This window comes from Quercus robur, chromosome 2, assembly GCF_932294415.1.
Source record: "Quercus robur chromosome 2, dhQueRobu3.1, whole genome shotgun sequence".
NCBI lineage: Eukaryota > Viridiplantae > Streptophyta > Magnoliopsida > Fagales > Fagaceae > Quercus > Quercus robur.
Genome location: NC_065535.1, coordinates 10,669,518 through 10,686,384, shown reverse-complemented (window position 1 = coordinate 10,686,384; position 16,867 = coordinate 10,669,518). Strand labels below are relative to the sequence as shown.

At 39.0% G+C, this 16,867-nt stretch overlaps 1 long non-coding RNA gene and 1 pseudogene across 3 annotated transcripts; both read left to right on the top strand.

The window, feature by feature from the left end:
• The window catches only part of LOC126694701 (MDIS1-interacting receptor like kinase 2-like), an 83,869-nt pseudogene that overhangs the window by 41,954 nt on the left and 25,048 nt on the right, over nt 1-16,867 (top strand).
• LOC126712313 (uncharacterized) lies at nt 440-8,171 on the top strand. Of its 3 annotated transcripts, none has more exons than XR_007651101.1 (4): nt 440-4,250; nt 5,425-5,604; nt 6,583-6,674; nt 7,703-8,171. It is a non-coding gene; the product is annotated as an uncharacterized LOC126712313 (long non-coding RNA). The 3 variants fall into 3 exon arrangements; XR_007651100.1 differs by having other exon boundaries at nt 7,693-8,171; XR_007651099.1 differs by having other exon boundaries at nt 6,762-8,171.

The window sequence follows — 16,867 nt, the reverse complement described above, 5'->3', positions numbered from 1 at the left end:
TGAGATATGCGCAAGGCCACTTCAAAAGAGTTTAAATTCAGCCCAGATCTAGCGTAAGAAATTGCTTATATACGAGCCAATGAAAACATGTCACGTGGTTGAAAACAGCCAATAAAGTTGCTAGCGTCAAATCAGTTCCAAAAAGTCTCTATCTCCTACCAACAGTAAAACTCTATCATACTTTTTAGGGCAACTTCAAAATGGTTCTCAACCAAAAAGACCAAAACTTCAGAGTTTCTACGAAACTTCTGTGTGTCAATTCTCCAAAGGTCTCCGTTCTCCCCAGTCCAAATATCTGGCCGAAGCTCTTAAATTTATGAAGCTTGCGTTGGATCTGCGCAAGAAAGTGGGAGATTTAAGAGGATTGAGATGGAAACCGCTGCAGTTCATCCCGAAAATCCATTTACAGCCCTCATAAACGCATCGCAGGCCAGTTCCCTCTCTGATTCTCTTTTTTATTTTTATTTTTATTTTTTTTATAAATTATTATGTTAATATTTTTTTAGTTGTTAATAAAGCTCAGATCTATTCCGTAAATATCCGATGTGGGACTTATTATTATATGTGGGTGTGTGATGAATCCCATATCGGCTATTTACGATATGTGTGGACTTATCATCATGTATAGGTGTGTGATGAGTCCCAGATCGATTATTTACAATATGTGTGATTGTGTGATGAATCTCACCTCGGGTAATTACGGTAATACTGGGTAATTACGGTAATACTGGGTAGACTTTATTAACAGCTACAACAGCCTCAATTAGGACTAGTCCAGTTACATGATGATGTGTAGGGTGTGTGATGAATATCTACTGGCTAGATTTAAAGCCTAAATCTATTCAATAAATCCTCGATGTGGGACCCTTTACATATTTACAATCCCGTGAGATTCATCACATACTTACACACATCACACGTGTGTGATGAATCCTATGTCAAGTATTTATCGCACACGAGTATGAGTGTGATGAATCTCACATCAAAAATTTACTGCTAAATCTGAGATTTATTAACAACTACGGATCCTCAATTGTGACTCGACTTTTTTAGGTATGCGTCGTTACAACTTCCAACCACTTTGATCTCTTCCATTATCTTGGTTTTCGAAAAAAAAAAAAAAAAATTTCTATACAACCTTTTCAAAACTTATCACGCGCTATTACAGTTGCTATTACAGTTATAAATCAAAGGTAATGCTAACGAGAGTCTTTAGTCACTTGTTAATAATTTATTTTAAGAAAATTTTGATATTATTTTTATGAAAAATGAAAAAAATGGTTAAAATATTAATTTTTTTTTATTTCTTATAAAATCTTTCTTTAAATAGATTATTAACGGGCCGCCCACAATTAAAAAATTTTCTTTCTTTCTTATTTGAACCTACCTGAAGCCTAGAAATCAAATCAAATTACAATTGAACCATCTGTTGTTGCGTTGCCTGTTAGGTGAGTGAGTTTAAACTTGCACCTTTCGTATTTTTATACACTTTTTTACCCATACGTATTTTCACAAAAGTTTTTAAACAACAATTTTCAGTTTTTAAACACATGTACCAAACAGATGTATCGTTAGACACATTTTCACCCTCACATCTTTTAAAAAACTTACAACAACCATTCTCAAACTAATCTACCAAACACCCCTTACTCTCTTAACCGTTGGATCTAAGAAACTCATTGTCGATGCATCCATTTTGAACCTACCTTAAGTCTAGAAATCAAATCAAATCACAATTAAACCATCTGTTGTTGCGGCTCTTACTCCCTTAACCGTTGGATCTAAGAAGTTTACCGTTGATGACCCATACACTGCTTGATCTCATAAGCCCAACACTCAAGCTCACAGCTGTTGCATCTTTCACTCTCTCTGTCTCTCACGTTTAGTTTAATTTAGTTAGTTTTTTTTTTTTTATTGGAATTTGATGGAATGATTTGGCATGTAAGATTCACATTTATTTTGTTTCAAATATTTTAAAGGGCTGTGCAAATTTTTTGGTAAAATTTGTTGATTGGGCTATAAGTTTTCTTTTACTTTTTATTATTGATTTTGTTGTTGAGTTAATATTTTTGGGCATTCTAATTTGTTTTTCGAATTTTAGATCAGTAATTTTAATATGGGCCTTTTTCTTTTCTTTATTCCCCCCCCCAAAAAAAAAAGAAGCCAATGAGCTCCCTGCGTTTAGCAAACCCCACGGTTTTGTTGCGGTTCGAACGGTCCCCAGTTTTGTGGATTTAAGAATTGGACTGATGTCTGGGTTTAGGTTAATCCGGTTCAACCGGCCAGTCCAGTCCGGTTTTCAAAATAATGTACTCCACCCTTCTACACCTCTTCATCTAAGATCACCAAATATCTCATTGCCCACAGAGATCTTCTTTTATTTATTTATTTATTTGGTAGCTAATTTGAGTTTGGGGTGAGTTTGTAGTTTAATATATCCAAGTACCCCAACAAATACACATCTTCCTCGATCAAAACCTATACCCTATCTCCCATTCCCCTTCTCTCCCGTTTCACCCACAACCACCACAACTCAGCAGGCAGCAGCAGCAGCAGCACCACCCACAACAACCGCAAACTCTCTGGATCGAAGAAGAGCCTTTCTCTTTCTCAGTGTATCTGAGTTCCTTCCTTTTCCTGTCTTCCTCTCCCTCATAAATTGGATCTGGAATGAAAATTTATAAATATTTTGTCATTCTTTTGTTGGTGATTGGGATGTTTCTCACAGCGGATTCGCGTTTGCCTCAGAACTTGAGAGAGTTAAGATCGGAAACCATGAAGAAAGGAGACACAAAAGAGTTTTCTGCAGATTCAAATAAGGATCCATTCAACCCGTATCCGCATGACCCCCGACACAACAAAATGAATCCCTGATCTCGTTTGAGGAACAGCAATAAGAGTTTGAGTTTTTGTATTTCGTTGATCTTCAGATTTTATATATTTTAGTGTTTGGATTGTTTGGCGTGAGCTGGGTTATTCATCAATCTGTAGTGGGGCTTTTAGAGAGAAATAGTAGGTGCTTTGAAAATAAGGATAGATCAATCTCTTATTGTGGTGTCTCTGTAATGGCGTGTTCCCCTTTTTTGATATCAATAAACGAATTACTTATCAATATATATATATATATATATATATATATATATATTTCAGTGTTCTTACTTATCAAAAAAACGATATCAATCCTTCTTGTGGACCTAATAATTTCTCCGTTTATTGGGCATCGGTTACTTAGAATATTGATTGAATAATTAAGTTCATTCTTTTTTCTATCAACTTAAGCTTTTGGATTTAAATGGTAATAATTTATTTGGTCTTACAGCAAGTGGTCCTAATTTCAAATTATGTCTTCACTTTATAATTAATTACGCATGTTGGGTTGCATTTAAGCATACTTTGCTGTATTTTCTAGCATTAGCTTTGCTCTTTCATTTTGAGAAGAAAAATTCAAAATTGATTTGTTTATCATAGAAGAGGGGGCTTTTGTTTGGTTTGGTGCACAAGTGTGTGTGTGTGTGTTTGAATATTGTGTTTGTGTTATGTGGGTTTGGGCTATGTAAGCGTTTATGAGGAACTTTAATTGTAACTTGAATTAGTCCATTTGGGATATAGTGCAAATGTGGCTAGCGCTTCCTCAGGTCGTGACATTGAGAGTTAGAGCACATGGGACTATATCAAGTTTGGAGAAGCTCATATGAGTGGAAAATTGGGTTGATATTTGATAAGCAATCCTTTATAAGCAACTTATTGTACCCCTTGAGGAGATAGTTGATATTTTGATGAATGAAAACAATGGCCGTTTGGTCTTTCTTTGGCTTGGTGTTGACTCCAGGTCTACCCTAGGTGCTGACTTTTAGTGGTTTTTCCGCTTGGTGCTGACTCCAAGCAAGGCCTAAGTACTGACTCCTAGGTCATATCTTTTATTTTTCAGTTATTTCAGTTTTGTTCTGGTTGTCTTGCGTCAACTTAAGCATCAGAATAAAAGTTGTACATCAATTCAGGTGTAAGACATGCTTAATTTTCTTATGATCAAATAATTTCATAGCAGAATTGATTGGAAATAAAACCAAGCAAATGAATTTCATGAAAACATTATAACCAGTGGATAAACACTACTAAGACTTCATCTAATTGCTGTACATCAGCATGCTATTTTGAGTGGAGAGCATCTTCAGGTCAATGTTGACTAACCATTGCCATTAATTAGGTTTTCAGAGAGAATGACAGTTCTCTTGGCACATAGAACTGAACAGGTATTTATACTTTATAATAGGCTTTGTTGATATAGCATGTAATGTAGAATTGGTAAACTCTTTTTGCTACCTATTCTATGTAATTCCAATTCCATAGATAGAATACACTTTCATATGCTTTCTGCAAGTGAGCTTTTCTTATAAATGTCCCTGCCAATGCTTTATGGAGGTTGCTGAAGATAGTGTAGCCAAGAGAATTCTTCGTGAGCATGTTCAAGAGTCTCTCGGAGTGTGGAATGAAGATCTAATCTTTGCCATCATAAACAGTATACTCTCCTTGTGGATGAGATAAATATGTTTTCCTTCATTAGTCTGATTGGTGAAAGTAGTATAGTAGTAAGTCACTTGGTTGCAAAATATTCCACACTTTGTCTTGAAGAAATCTTAGCATGTAGATGATTTCTTGGTAATTAAGTTGGATTTTAGTCCATCTCTTACTAAGTTGACATTTTGCATTGCAACTGTGATTGGTAGCCAACTGCACTGTTTTTGGATAGTCGTGTGAATTTTTGTATTTAATGCATATTTGGCTGTGTTCTTTATGACCCTTACTTCTGCATATCCTCATAAATTTATTGTTGCATGTGTGCCTATGATCTTCTTGAGATCTGTCGCTACTTTTACATTGTTGCTTTAAGATGCACTTATGGTTCCTTTTCTTTTTTGTGGGGTAGTGGGGGGAGTTATGATGAGGCAAATAAATGAAGCTCTAATTAACGATGTCTCTTCCAAGCACTGAGGTTTCTTTAAGGATGTTCTTGATTCTCAATAGCAGAACATGAACCTTATTGTGCATGGTTTTTCAATTTGGAGTTACAAATGGTAATTTGTGATCTCTTCCTCATTTGTTGAACATTCTGCTTTTGCAAAGAAGTCAAACCTACTTTCCAAATTGTAATCATATTTCCCCATCTTCCCATGTCAGGATGGCATCTTTTGTTTACTTGGTATTGTCTTAGATATTACATTAACCTTTTTGCATTATGTTTCCAAATTGGTTCTTTGTTTCAATACGCTACCTTAGGTTAGATCCATTTGTGACTGTACTATTTAAAATTTATATTTTCTGAGCAACATGCATGATATAACTGGTGTTTCACATGGGAAAGGTAAGGATCTATTTCTTCGTTCCTTTCATGAAAGTCTGCAACTTATTAAAGAGAAGAAACTTCAGGTGCCACCAATTCATGCAGTAATAGTGGGAAGTGACATGAATGCTCAAACGAAGTTTGAGACAGAACTGCGGAGCTTTGTACTAGAGAAAAAAATTCAGGACCGTGTTCACTTTGTCAACAAAACCCTGACAGTAGCTCCTTATTTTGCTTCCATTGATGTTCTTGTTCAGAACTCCCAGGTACATTCTGCAAATATATCGTGTTAATTCATGTAGGAGACAGTTCTTATGTTCTATTTTATTATTTCCTCTTTCTGCTGATCACCTTTATTACTGATTTTGAAACCTACACTCTTGATTTGATACTTGATTGTTGTAAGTATTTAATCATGGTAACTGCTTTCTCATTGGTCTTCACCCCCACTCTTCCACCAAGGACTATTTGCTAAATTGCCAATGGCCCTTGAACTAACTGCCATCCCATCTCCCATAAGTAAAGTCTTTGGTTCAATTCAATCTGAGGCAGGTTAGTTTGTTGTGTAAAAAATGAAAAGGAAATAACAGGAGAATTTGCTATGGTAAAATTAAGAATAAGGCGACAAGTTGTAATGTTTTCCTTCAAATATCTTGCATTACCAGTGGTGTCCTTGGCATATGATGTGTTGCATACCGTCTCCCTTTTTTTTTTTCTTTTTGGGCCCCGCACCTGGGGGTTGGGGTGGGGGTGTCTTTCATTAGTTTGCATAATCCTCGTCATTTCTATGTTTTCTTTGCAGAAATGTGTTCTACAGAGGGCTTATATAACTAGGTTCTCTTGTTTACTCAAACCTTGCAATAGAAAAAAGCCAAAAACTGAAAAAGGGACCAAATCTCTACTTTCTGACCATGTGCATTTATTCAATTCTATATGTGGTGTAAAATTATTGTTCATGTGAAACATGACAATATGATAAAAAAGGAAAAAATGCTAATGACGGTGAATATGTGAGAATCTTACTATTCCATGCTATTTTGATGTCTTTGTTATCTTATTTGGCATGTTTCTACCCACTTTTTTTTACAAAGAAGAATAAGAAATCTTGGTTGCCCTGTTTCATATTAATTAAGCTGCATTTTGAATATCACCGCTTTTTAGGTTCCGTTGTTCTTTTTATTTCATATTAAGTGTTCTTTTGGTTTTATTTTCATTTCATGGACTCTATTTGTTTTGTGCTCCAGTCCAACTGTTTAAACTAATTGCTGTGTGGGCCCGAGGAGAGTGCTTTGGGAGGATAACCATTGAAGCAATGGCCTTTCAGCTGCCTCTGTTGGTAAGTCTTCATCACATGATATGACTTCGTTTCCAACAATTTCTGCATTTTAATTAGACCATGGTAAGCTAAATACTGTCTTCTTAGGCCGATGAGTTCCAGCTCAAATGACACATCCTCCCTTGCAAGAGCAACATGTAGGGTGAGGTTGGCCAATAAGTTCTAGCTCAAATGGCAACTCCTCCCAATGTAAGAACAAGGTGAAGGGTGAGGTCATTGTTCAAAACCCACTTGGTACATGTGTAATTACCAATGAGAGAAAAAAACGAGGGTAAGGTTGTGGGTTCAAAACTCATTAGGTGCGTGTGTAACTTATCAAAAAAGAATATAATGTTATATCATTTGGAGTGGAAACTTCCGTTTTCCTCAAAGGTTTAGTTTCAATTTTGTTTATTTTCATATTGTGTTTGTCAATCATCAATTATTTTGGCTGTTTTGCTCAGCATTTGCTAGCATTAAATATATTATCAATTTTGGATTGAGTTTGTTTTGATTTGTTTTATTTTATTTATTCATATCTTTTCATCGTCTACCCCTCTCTTGTCATATTATAATTATACCACTCTTTTTGCCCTGTTTTAGGAATTTATTTTGGAAACAGTATACATTTTTTTTAAAACCATTAACTGCATAGATCCTTGTAACTGCACTTGTACAGTATGATGGCTTTATTTTCTTTGAACAAAACTTGAATATCAAGCTTATTATCTTTCAATTTTTCATATAATTTTTCTGATAATTGCCCCTTCTAGAAAATTATTCTCATATGATAGAATGTGTTTTTTGTTGACTGAAGAAGGTAGGATAGAATGGGTTTAAAACTCCTTAGGTGTGTGTAACTTACCAAGCAAAAAAAAGAAAAAAAAAAGAAAAAAAAAACAGATTGTTTTGTGATCTCGTTTTTGGTTGGATCATCTTCTCCACGTGTGCACTAACGCCCATATGCGTGTTTGTGTGTTTTGATTTCTCCTCATGTTCCAATTGACATCATTGTTCTCGTCACTGACAATATTATCAGGGCACTGCAGGTGGAGGCACCATGGAAATAGTGGTGAATTGGACGACAGGTTTGTTGCATCCTGCTGCAAAGGAAGGTGTGACACCTCTTGCAAATAACATTGTCAAATTGGCCACACATGTAGAAAGGAGGCTAACAATGGGAAGGAAAGGATATGAGAGGGTGAAGGAGAGGTTTCTGGAACCCCACATGTCACATAGAATTGCTCTGGTTTTGAAGGATGTTCTTCAGAGGGCAAAGAGCCATGCCACTTGAATCAAATGAGAAATTTTCTTCTCCTTTCAGTTTAGAGGAGCTGGGATGCCATCCTCATGTAATGATGAATCTCATACACATGAAAGTCCATTGTACTTTATGTAGAAGTTCCATAGATAATTCAAAGTGAGTTGTGATATAATATTCGGTTTCCTCAATTGTTTATAGGATCATTGAAGTATATCTGGACACTGGAAAAACTTAAGGCAGTTTCTTGTTGAAAATTTTGCTTGTTAAAACGGTTTTGTCTGGAAATTTATGTTCTTTTGAGCATAAAAGTGCACTAAAGTTTGCAGTCCATGATAGCAGATCTTCCCACAATAGAAATATGCTCAACTTGTTCAACAATAGAAAATCGATTCTGCTATCTTTTATCTCCAAAAAAAATCGATAAATCGATTATGATCTTTCTCAAAAACCTTCACCTGCTTGATCGGTAACTGGTGTCTCGTTAAAATTAAATTACCGGTCTGGATTTAAAAAAAGTGAAATATACGGTAAAGATGTAACCATACAAATTTTAACTGGTCAGGATTTAAAAAAAGTGAAATATATGGTAAAGATGTATGTGGATACCATACCCACTAAAAATATGTAGTGTACCTATGCAAATCATTACATTAACCTGGATTTTTGAAGGGACATTAAATCTTTTACAATTACAAATTTTGTAAAACATGTCTTTTCACCAAATTTGAATTTTTACAAGTGCAAATATATTTTGGTGTCTATGTTTATTTAGGCTTTATTGACTTAGGTCAAGCTCTAACTCAGGTTTTATTGACTATATAACCATAATGCCATTCGTTCTCTGATCACCAATTCGTTTCTGCATGGTCTTTACTCTCGAGCAACATTTTACACCCTCCCAATTTATGAAAGTCATGATGTCCTTAAAATGGAAACCGCTTCCCAATTGCATTAATGTTCTAATTCGAGTCTTGCTCACCACTATCATTATCATTCTTGTGTTGGCTCCTTCTTCCCAACTTGCAATTTCTTCTTCCTTTGCAACTTCACCTCCCAATATGGCAACAATGATGTGGAGAGAAGCATAGGCTCTTCTAGAATGGAAAGCGAGCCTGGACAACCAAAGCCAGTTTCGTTTATCTTCATGGGTTGGAAACATCACTTGCCATTGGGTTGGAATTGCTTGCAACAACTTTAGCAGCATCTCTCATATCAACCTCCCAAATTCTGCTTTAAAAGTTACACTCCACACTTTGAGCTTCTCATCCTTACAGTCTCATAAGTCTTATTCTCAACAACTTACTCTACGGTACCGTTCCTTCACACTTGGGCAACCTTTCTAAGCTAATCTTCCTTGACTTATCTAGCAATCATCTCTCGGGAAGAATTTCATCTGAATTATGCCAACTAACAAGCCTTCACAAATTATATCTCTATGATAATAGCATCACTGGATCCATTCCTTATGAACTTGGAAAGCTACACTTGCTCAATGAGCTAGTTTTGTCTAGTAACGGTCTCACGGATTCAATCCTTGTGTCAATTGGAAACTTGAGCAACTTAATCGTTCTATTTATTTATGATAACAAACTTTCTGGGTCCATTCCTCATCAACTCGGAAATCTAACATCTCTTAGGATGCTCTCTTTGTTCAATAACATCCTCACGGGCTCGACACCTACATCTATTGGAAACTTGGGCAACCTAACCCTTTTAGAGATTGGTGCAAATAAACTTTCTGGATCCATTTGTCATGAAATTGGGATGTTAGGATCTCTTTTTTATCTTAATCTTGCTGAAAATAATCTCTTAAGTTTAATTCCTACTTCTATAGAACGATTAAGTTGCTCAAATTTGAATTTTCACTAGTACAAATATATTTTGGTATCTATGTTTATTTATTTCAGCCTGAGATATTTTGATTTTTTTTACTATTTTATGAGTTAGAAACTCTTAAAACAATGATATGCTCAAATGGTTTTGAGATGTTGATTTTTACGTAATAGAAATGATCTTTTCTTAAGTCTGTAGTCTCCCTCTATTAAACGTATTTAAGACACATGGATTGAAGAATAAGATATGACATATTTATGATGCCTTGGAATTAAATACAAAATGTAATAATATTCATTTAAATGAGAACTTGTACATGTATGATATGCCTAGAGATATATTGTGAAGATGTGAATCTTGGATCGTTGAAGCCAATTAGAAGAAAACAAAAGAAAGGGTTGATAACTCCCCTACAACAATCTGAATAGAGGTTAAAGAGCTTGTAGAAAACAAGTTTTAAGTTTCTACATACTCTAGTCTATAGACTATAGAGAGACTTGAGGGGACGAGGATTTTTTTATCAAGCCTATTTAGTTAGACATATGTTCTTAACCTCAATTAATTAAAGAGAAAGTAAAATATGAGTTTATTTTTCAGGCTTATATCAAGCTTTCAAAACCATGGATTAGCTTAAGCACAACTTATATTTTACCACCAGGCCTTGTAACCCAAGTGGTACCCGGTTTACCATGAAACCGTTAGCTCGGGGGTTCGAGCCCTCGCACTCGCATAAACAATTACCAAGCAAAAAAAAAAAAAAAAAAAAAACTTATATTTTATAGTAATATTATTCACGAGTCTGTTCATGGACAATTTTTTTTTTTTTTTTTTGTTGCTTGTACTCAGCTCATTTATTAAAAAAAACCTAAAATTAAATCTCAAGCTTGACTCATTTATAAATAAATAAATAAAAATAAGTATTTTCTTGAGCCAAACTCAAGATATTTATAAACGGTTCAATTCTTTTTTTTTTTTTTTTTTTTGGTAAACAAAGGAGTTTTATAAACTAAAGACCAGCAGAGGAAACAGGACAAAGCCTGTCCGAAAATACACCAAGGCAATCAGCCTCAACAAAGGAAATAAGGTCCACAGGCGGACTTGAATACAGGGAAAAATCTAAACTCTGAGAACAGCCTAGTCTAGCTAAGCGATCCGCACACAGATTTGCTTCCCGAAAGACATGTTTGATGCGTGCATGAGGCATTTGGGAAACCATCAGTTTACAGTCATCAATAAGAGGGGAAATCACAGTATTAGTGACAGAGGGGTTGTTAAGAGCCTCCACAATGACTTTAGCATCCAATTCTACAACTATTTCAGAAGTGTTTAATTGAAGACATAAGAGTAATCCATCTCTAAGGGCCCATAACTCAGCTGCAAGACTATTTGCTTTCCCTAATCTTCTGGAGAAACCCACAACCCAGCTTCCTTTGTCATCTCTTATCAATCCACCACCCCCTGCACTACCCAACAAGTCACTTGAAGCTCCATCAGTATTGAGCTTTAGGCAGCCAGCTTGGGGCTTATCCCAACGGATTCTTCGAGGAATCCTGCACTTCAACCCCTTAGGACGGGACGCACAAAGAGCAAACTCCTCTGCCTGCATAATGATATCCTGCACAAGATTAGGATTAGGCCTTTTGTTGTTGAACACCAACATGTTTCTTTGTTTCCATAGCTTCCAGATGGCATAAAGGAAGATTGTTTGTGAAGTGGAAAGTCTGTTTGGGTGGGGTTTCCCCTGTTGGCAGTTTGTAACCAGCCATTCCCTTGTGTTTTGAGTGAAAAAACCTTGATTTATAGTTTGGAACTCTAGCTGACCCCAAATCGGCTTGATTAGCTCACAATCACGGAGAGCATGCATAATTGATTCACTTTCAGTATGACAGAGAGGACAACTTGGATCCTGAGTGACTCCTCTTCTCATAAGACACTCTTTAACCCCAACACTGTTGTGCATACATTTCCACACAAAATTCTGGATTGTAGGGAGGGCATTAAGCTTCCATATCCACCTGCCAGCAAAGGATTCTTCATGAGGGGCCTCATTGGCAAGGCAATAAGCACTCCCCAAATTGAATGAACCTTTAGGAGAGTGACTCCAAGCAAGCTTGTCCCCGCCTCTCGAAACAATGGGAGTGGGAGTAGCTTGAATTTCAGCTTTCAAATCCGGGGGAAAAACAAAAGGGATGACTGACCAATCCCAACCATAAGGGGCAGCAACATCTCTAATCTTGAGATTGGAGGTTTCTCGGGTAAGAGGACCTTGGATAACTTGTCGAAGAGGACCAAGGTTAGTCCAACAGTCGAACCAGAAACTTAAGTTACTGTCAAAGCCTGGAATCCACTTCACACCCTTCCTGAAAACCTCTTCACCTTTTAAAATCCCTCTCCAAGTGGGGGAACATGGAGATCTTGGCTTAATTCGCTCCTCAGAGCTTTGTCTTGTACCATACTTAGCCTTAAGAACCCTTGCCCAAAGCGCTTCACCCTCCGTGTGGAGCCTCCAGTTAAGCTTTGCCAGAAGGGCTGTGTTTCTACCCTTCGTTGTTTGTAACCCCAACCCACCTACATCCTTAGGTCTAGTGACTTTCCTCCAGTTCACCCAATGCATCTTCTTCGAATTATCCGACGACCCCCAAAGGAAATTTCTATTCACTCTATCTACACCTTCCAAGATCTTGTTGGGCAGATAAACATTCTGCATTACATGAGCTGGGATGGTGGAGGAAGAGGCTTGGATCAACACTGTTCTGCCTGCCATAGACAAGAGATTTGCTTTCCACCCCGCAAGTTTTTTCTTCACCCTATCAAGGACAAATCCAAACTCTTGGTTGTTGGTCCCTGGATGTTTGAGAGGGAAACCTAAGTATTTTCCCAAGTTAGAGGTCTGCTGAAAGCCCAATAAACCCGACAGCATATCTCTTTGGTCCGGATCAATGTTGGGAGAGAAGAAAACTCGGGACTTCTCTTCACTAATAGTTTGCCCTGATTTAGTACAGAAATTTGTAAGGGCGTCTTTTACCGCTGCACAACTACCAGAATCTGCTCTGGCAAATAAAATGAGATCATCCGCGAAGAAAAGATGGGAAAAAGGAGGCCCACTTCTTGAAGCTTTGACTGGATACCAAAGCTTACTCTGGCATTTTTCCTCAATCAGGCGGCCTAGATACTCCATACAGAGGATAAAAAGATACGGTGAGATGGGGTCACCTTGCCGGATTCCTCTAGAAGGCTTGAAGGGCTCAAGACTGCCTCCATTAAAAAGGAGAGAAGTTGAAACTGAAGTTACACAGCTTAAGATGAGGTCCGAAAGCCTATTTGGAAAATTGAAGTTTATCAACATCTCCCGGATAAAACCCCACTCAATTTTATCATAAGCTTTTGCAAGGTCAATCTTAATGGCCATATAACCTCTTTTACCCTTTGTTCTGCCTATGGTGTGAATTAACTCCTGAGCAATAATGGTGTTATCCACTCCACGTCTACCAGGTATGAAGGCAGCTTGGTAAGGGGAAATAAGCTTGTCCAGCAGCGGTCTTACCCTTGCCACAATCACCTTGGTAATTATCTTGTAAGTTGTATTGCACAGGCTGATTGGTCTGTAGTTACCAATAACCTCAGGGCCTTGAATTTTGGGAATCAGCACAATGTGGGTTTTATTCATAAACTCAGGAACCCTTCGCTTGGTAAAAACATCCGTGACTTCTTCCAACACTGAATCTCCAACAACCAACCAGAATCTCTGGAAGAAACCAGCGTGCAACCCATCCGGCCCGGGGGCCTTGTACGCCTTCATAGACCAGAGAGCATCCTTGATTTCTTCTCTTGTGACCATAGCGTCTAGACTACATTTTTCTTCCTCAGATAGCTGGTTCTGCCACTGGTGGTGTTGCAAACCCAACCGGCCAGCCTCTGTGTGCGAAGTGGTGTAAAGGGAAATAAACCCCTTCCTAAAGTAGTCCATAACTTCTCTTTCTCCAGTAATCCATTCTCCCCTCTCATCCTTAACTGAAGCAATATGGTTCCTCCGCCTTCTAGCTAGGGCCGAGACGTGGAAGAAGGAGGTATTTCTATCTCCTTGGATCATCCAGTTTATCCTCGACTTCAAAGCCCACAACTCTCTTTCTTGATCCAGAACCATTTCTAGTTCGCTGTGAATTTGGTTTTCCAGGTAAATGAGATTATCACTCGGTTGACTAGCCAAGGCACGCTGGATGCCATAGAGCCTGGCTATGCATCTCCTCTTTTTTGCATGAATATTACCGAAATGAATTTTATTCCAAACAGTGGCTTCCTTTGTAAATCTGTCTATCGAGTCAGCTAGCTTCCCAGAACCATTCCAGGCATGATTAACCACAGCGGGGAAAGATAAGTCGGTAAGCCAAAAACTTTGGAACCGAAATGGTCTGTTAAGGTGTAATGATCTGTTGGGATTGGACTCTAAAAGGACCGGGCAATGATCCGAGTGGCACCGAGTGAGATGGGTGACCTTGGCATTTGGGTAGAGCAAACACCAATTTGGATTCCCAAAGAATCTGTCGATCCTTTCAAGAATAAGGTTATTCAAGTCTCTTTTATTAGACCATGTATACCTTGGCCCAGAGAAACCCATGTCTACCATACTACACTTGTCTAGACAATCTTTGAACAAAAGGGACCGGCCAATACTAACACTCCTACCACCAAACTTATCTTCACCAATTAATGGTTCATTGAAGTCCCCAGCCATAATCCAAGGCTTATTATGCAGCTCAGCCGCATTAGAAAGGTTTTCCCACAACACACAACGTTCTTGACTTCTAGGACTAGCATATATGGCAGAAAATATCCAAGCAAGGTCAGAGGAACGTACCTTAACCTCTACATGGATCTCCTGCTCAGTTTTTGCCAGAGCCTCAATCTCAACTTTATCTGAATTCCAAAGGAGCCAAAGCCCACCGGCGTACCCAATTGTGTCGGTGTGGATAGCACCATCAAAAGGGAGTAAATCTGAAATCTCCTTAGCTCTTCTACCTCCAAGCTTGGTCTCCATTACTACAAAAATGGCCGGATCATGAATCCGGGTAAGGTCCTGAATGTGACTCTGAAAATTGGGCTTCAGAGCGCCCCTGCTGTTCCAGATTATTATATTCATGGTAAAATACAAGGTTGGGACAAAGACACTCATTAGCAGGCGGCCTCAGCACCACCACCCTCCTCCGAGTCCATCCGATCGTCACCGTTCTCTTTGGCATCTGTATCCATCTTTGGCACAGGGTCAGCTTCTTCTCTAATACTCCCATCTTTCTTTCCCGAGTTACAGGGGAGGGATTGAGTTTCCGGGCTTGCTGGAAGACCTGTGGGAACTTGCAAAAGCATCGGATTCCCCAGACCAAGATGAAGACGGACTGACTCTTGAGCACACAAAGCATCGGAGCTGCTCTCCAGATCGGTTTTGTGAGCAGGAGTTTCGGGATTGGAAGAAGCCACGAACTTGAAAGGAGAGCTAGACGAAGCGCCGGAATCATGGTTGGGAAGAGAGCTAGGGCTGGCGGAAGGTATGAGGGGTTGGGAACTAGAGGTACCGGCGCCACTACTGAGTTTATTTGCACCTCTGTTTCGGGCGATACCTTTCATGCCCTTGACAGATAGTCTAGGCTTAGTCTTCTGGGCTGGCAGAGGATGAGTGGGCTTATCCATACCTCTTTGGGCCCGTGGAGGTAAGTCATGAGTGTTGCCCATACCAGAGTGGGCCTTCAGTCCGATCCCCTTGGGCCTATCAGCTGGACTAGCAGAGGCCTGGGGCTTAAATCTTGTAGCATTGCCAGCTCCCCCAGCTGTCTGGGCATGCGTCGAAGGCCATGCTGATCTGCTGGTCCCCTCAGGCGCGGGTCCTTTCTTTGTCCCCTTATGCATTTGTTTTTTCCTAGTCACAACCATCCAAGGGCCATACTGCCCGTCAGTGTCCTTTGTTCCACTACCCATTGCTCCACTCACTTTTGGCATTGCATGGGACTCGCCAGAGATGCATGTTTCATGCAAATTGCGTGAGCACACTACCGGTTCGTCCTTGTTCATCTCCTCCGCTGCAGCTGGCGGTTTGCCGCTGTGAATCACATAAGGGCAAGCCTCCTTGCGATGACCCACCCTACCACAGGCGAAGCAGAGTTTTTGGATACCTTCGTAGGAGACAGCTTGTTCAAATTTACCGATTAATATAGTATCAACCAACGGCTTATTGACATCGATTTGAACGCACAACCTGGCGTACTTACCTCGGGCCTCCATGGCCGTGTGACTATCAATTCTTAGCACCTTGCCAATAGCTTCGCCAATTGGCCTAAGAATATCCGCTTCATATAACTCAATAGGAAGCTGGTAAAGTCTTATCCAAACAGCAATGAGTGAAACGTTTGCTGAGGAGGGCTTAAAAAATGGCTCCCATGGCCTGAGAGAAAGGAAGTGGTCTCCTATAAACCATGGTCCATTCCTAAGCACATTGTCCAAATCTTCCTTGACATAAAACCGAGTTAGGAAGAAATCGTTACCAAGGTCCACACAGTCCAGCCTTCCCGATGGTTTCCACAGCTGACTCAGCTTGGAATGAAGGTAGTTGAGGCCCATAGTTCTGCCAACCAGTTTCACAATAATGGCTTTCGACCATGATTCCCGTATGCGCATTTTGGTCTCCCGTGTAAGCTTGACTGCAACCAGCCCTTCCCTGAGTCTTTCTGTAGGATCCTCATCATCCGAATCCACCTCTTCATCCATTTGGTCGGAAAGATCAAAAGCTTGAACAAAAGCTCCTGGAATTTGCCCAACAAGTTTATCCTTGAAAGAAACTTTAGAGTGAGCCCAAGTATCCTGACTAGACCGATGAGGGGAGCCCTCACTAGACTCATCATTGAATCCCGCATGATGATAATCCTTAACTTTTTTGTTGCTTCGAGCTAACTCCGCCTCTTCCTCTCTAGAGAGAAAACGACTCATTTTTTCTTGTTATTTCGAGCAATTATCTGCTTTAGGACACCATAGCATATTAAACGGTTCAATTCATTTACAATTTTTGATATGAGTAAACCACAAAGAGGGCTCCACAACATCACCAAGTTGGTGCCAAATATTCTCAGATTTT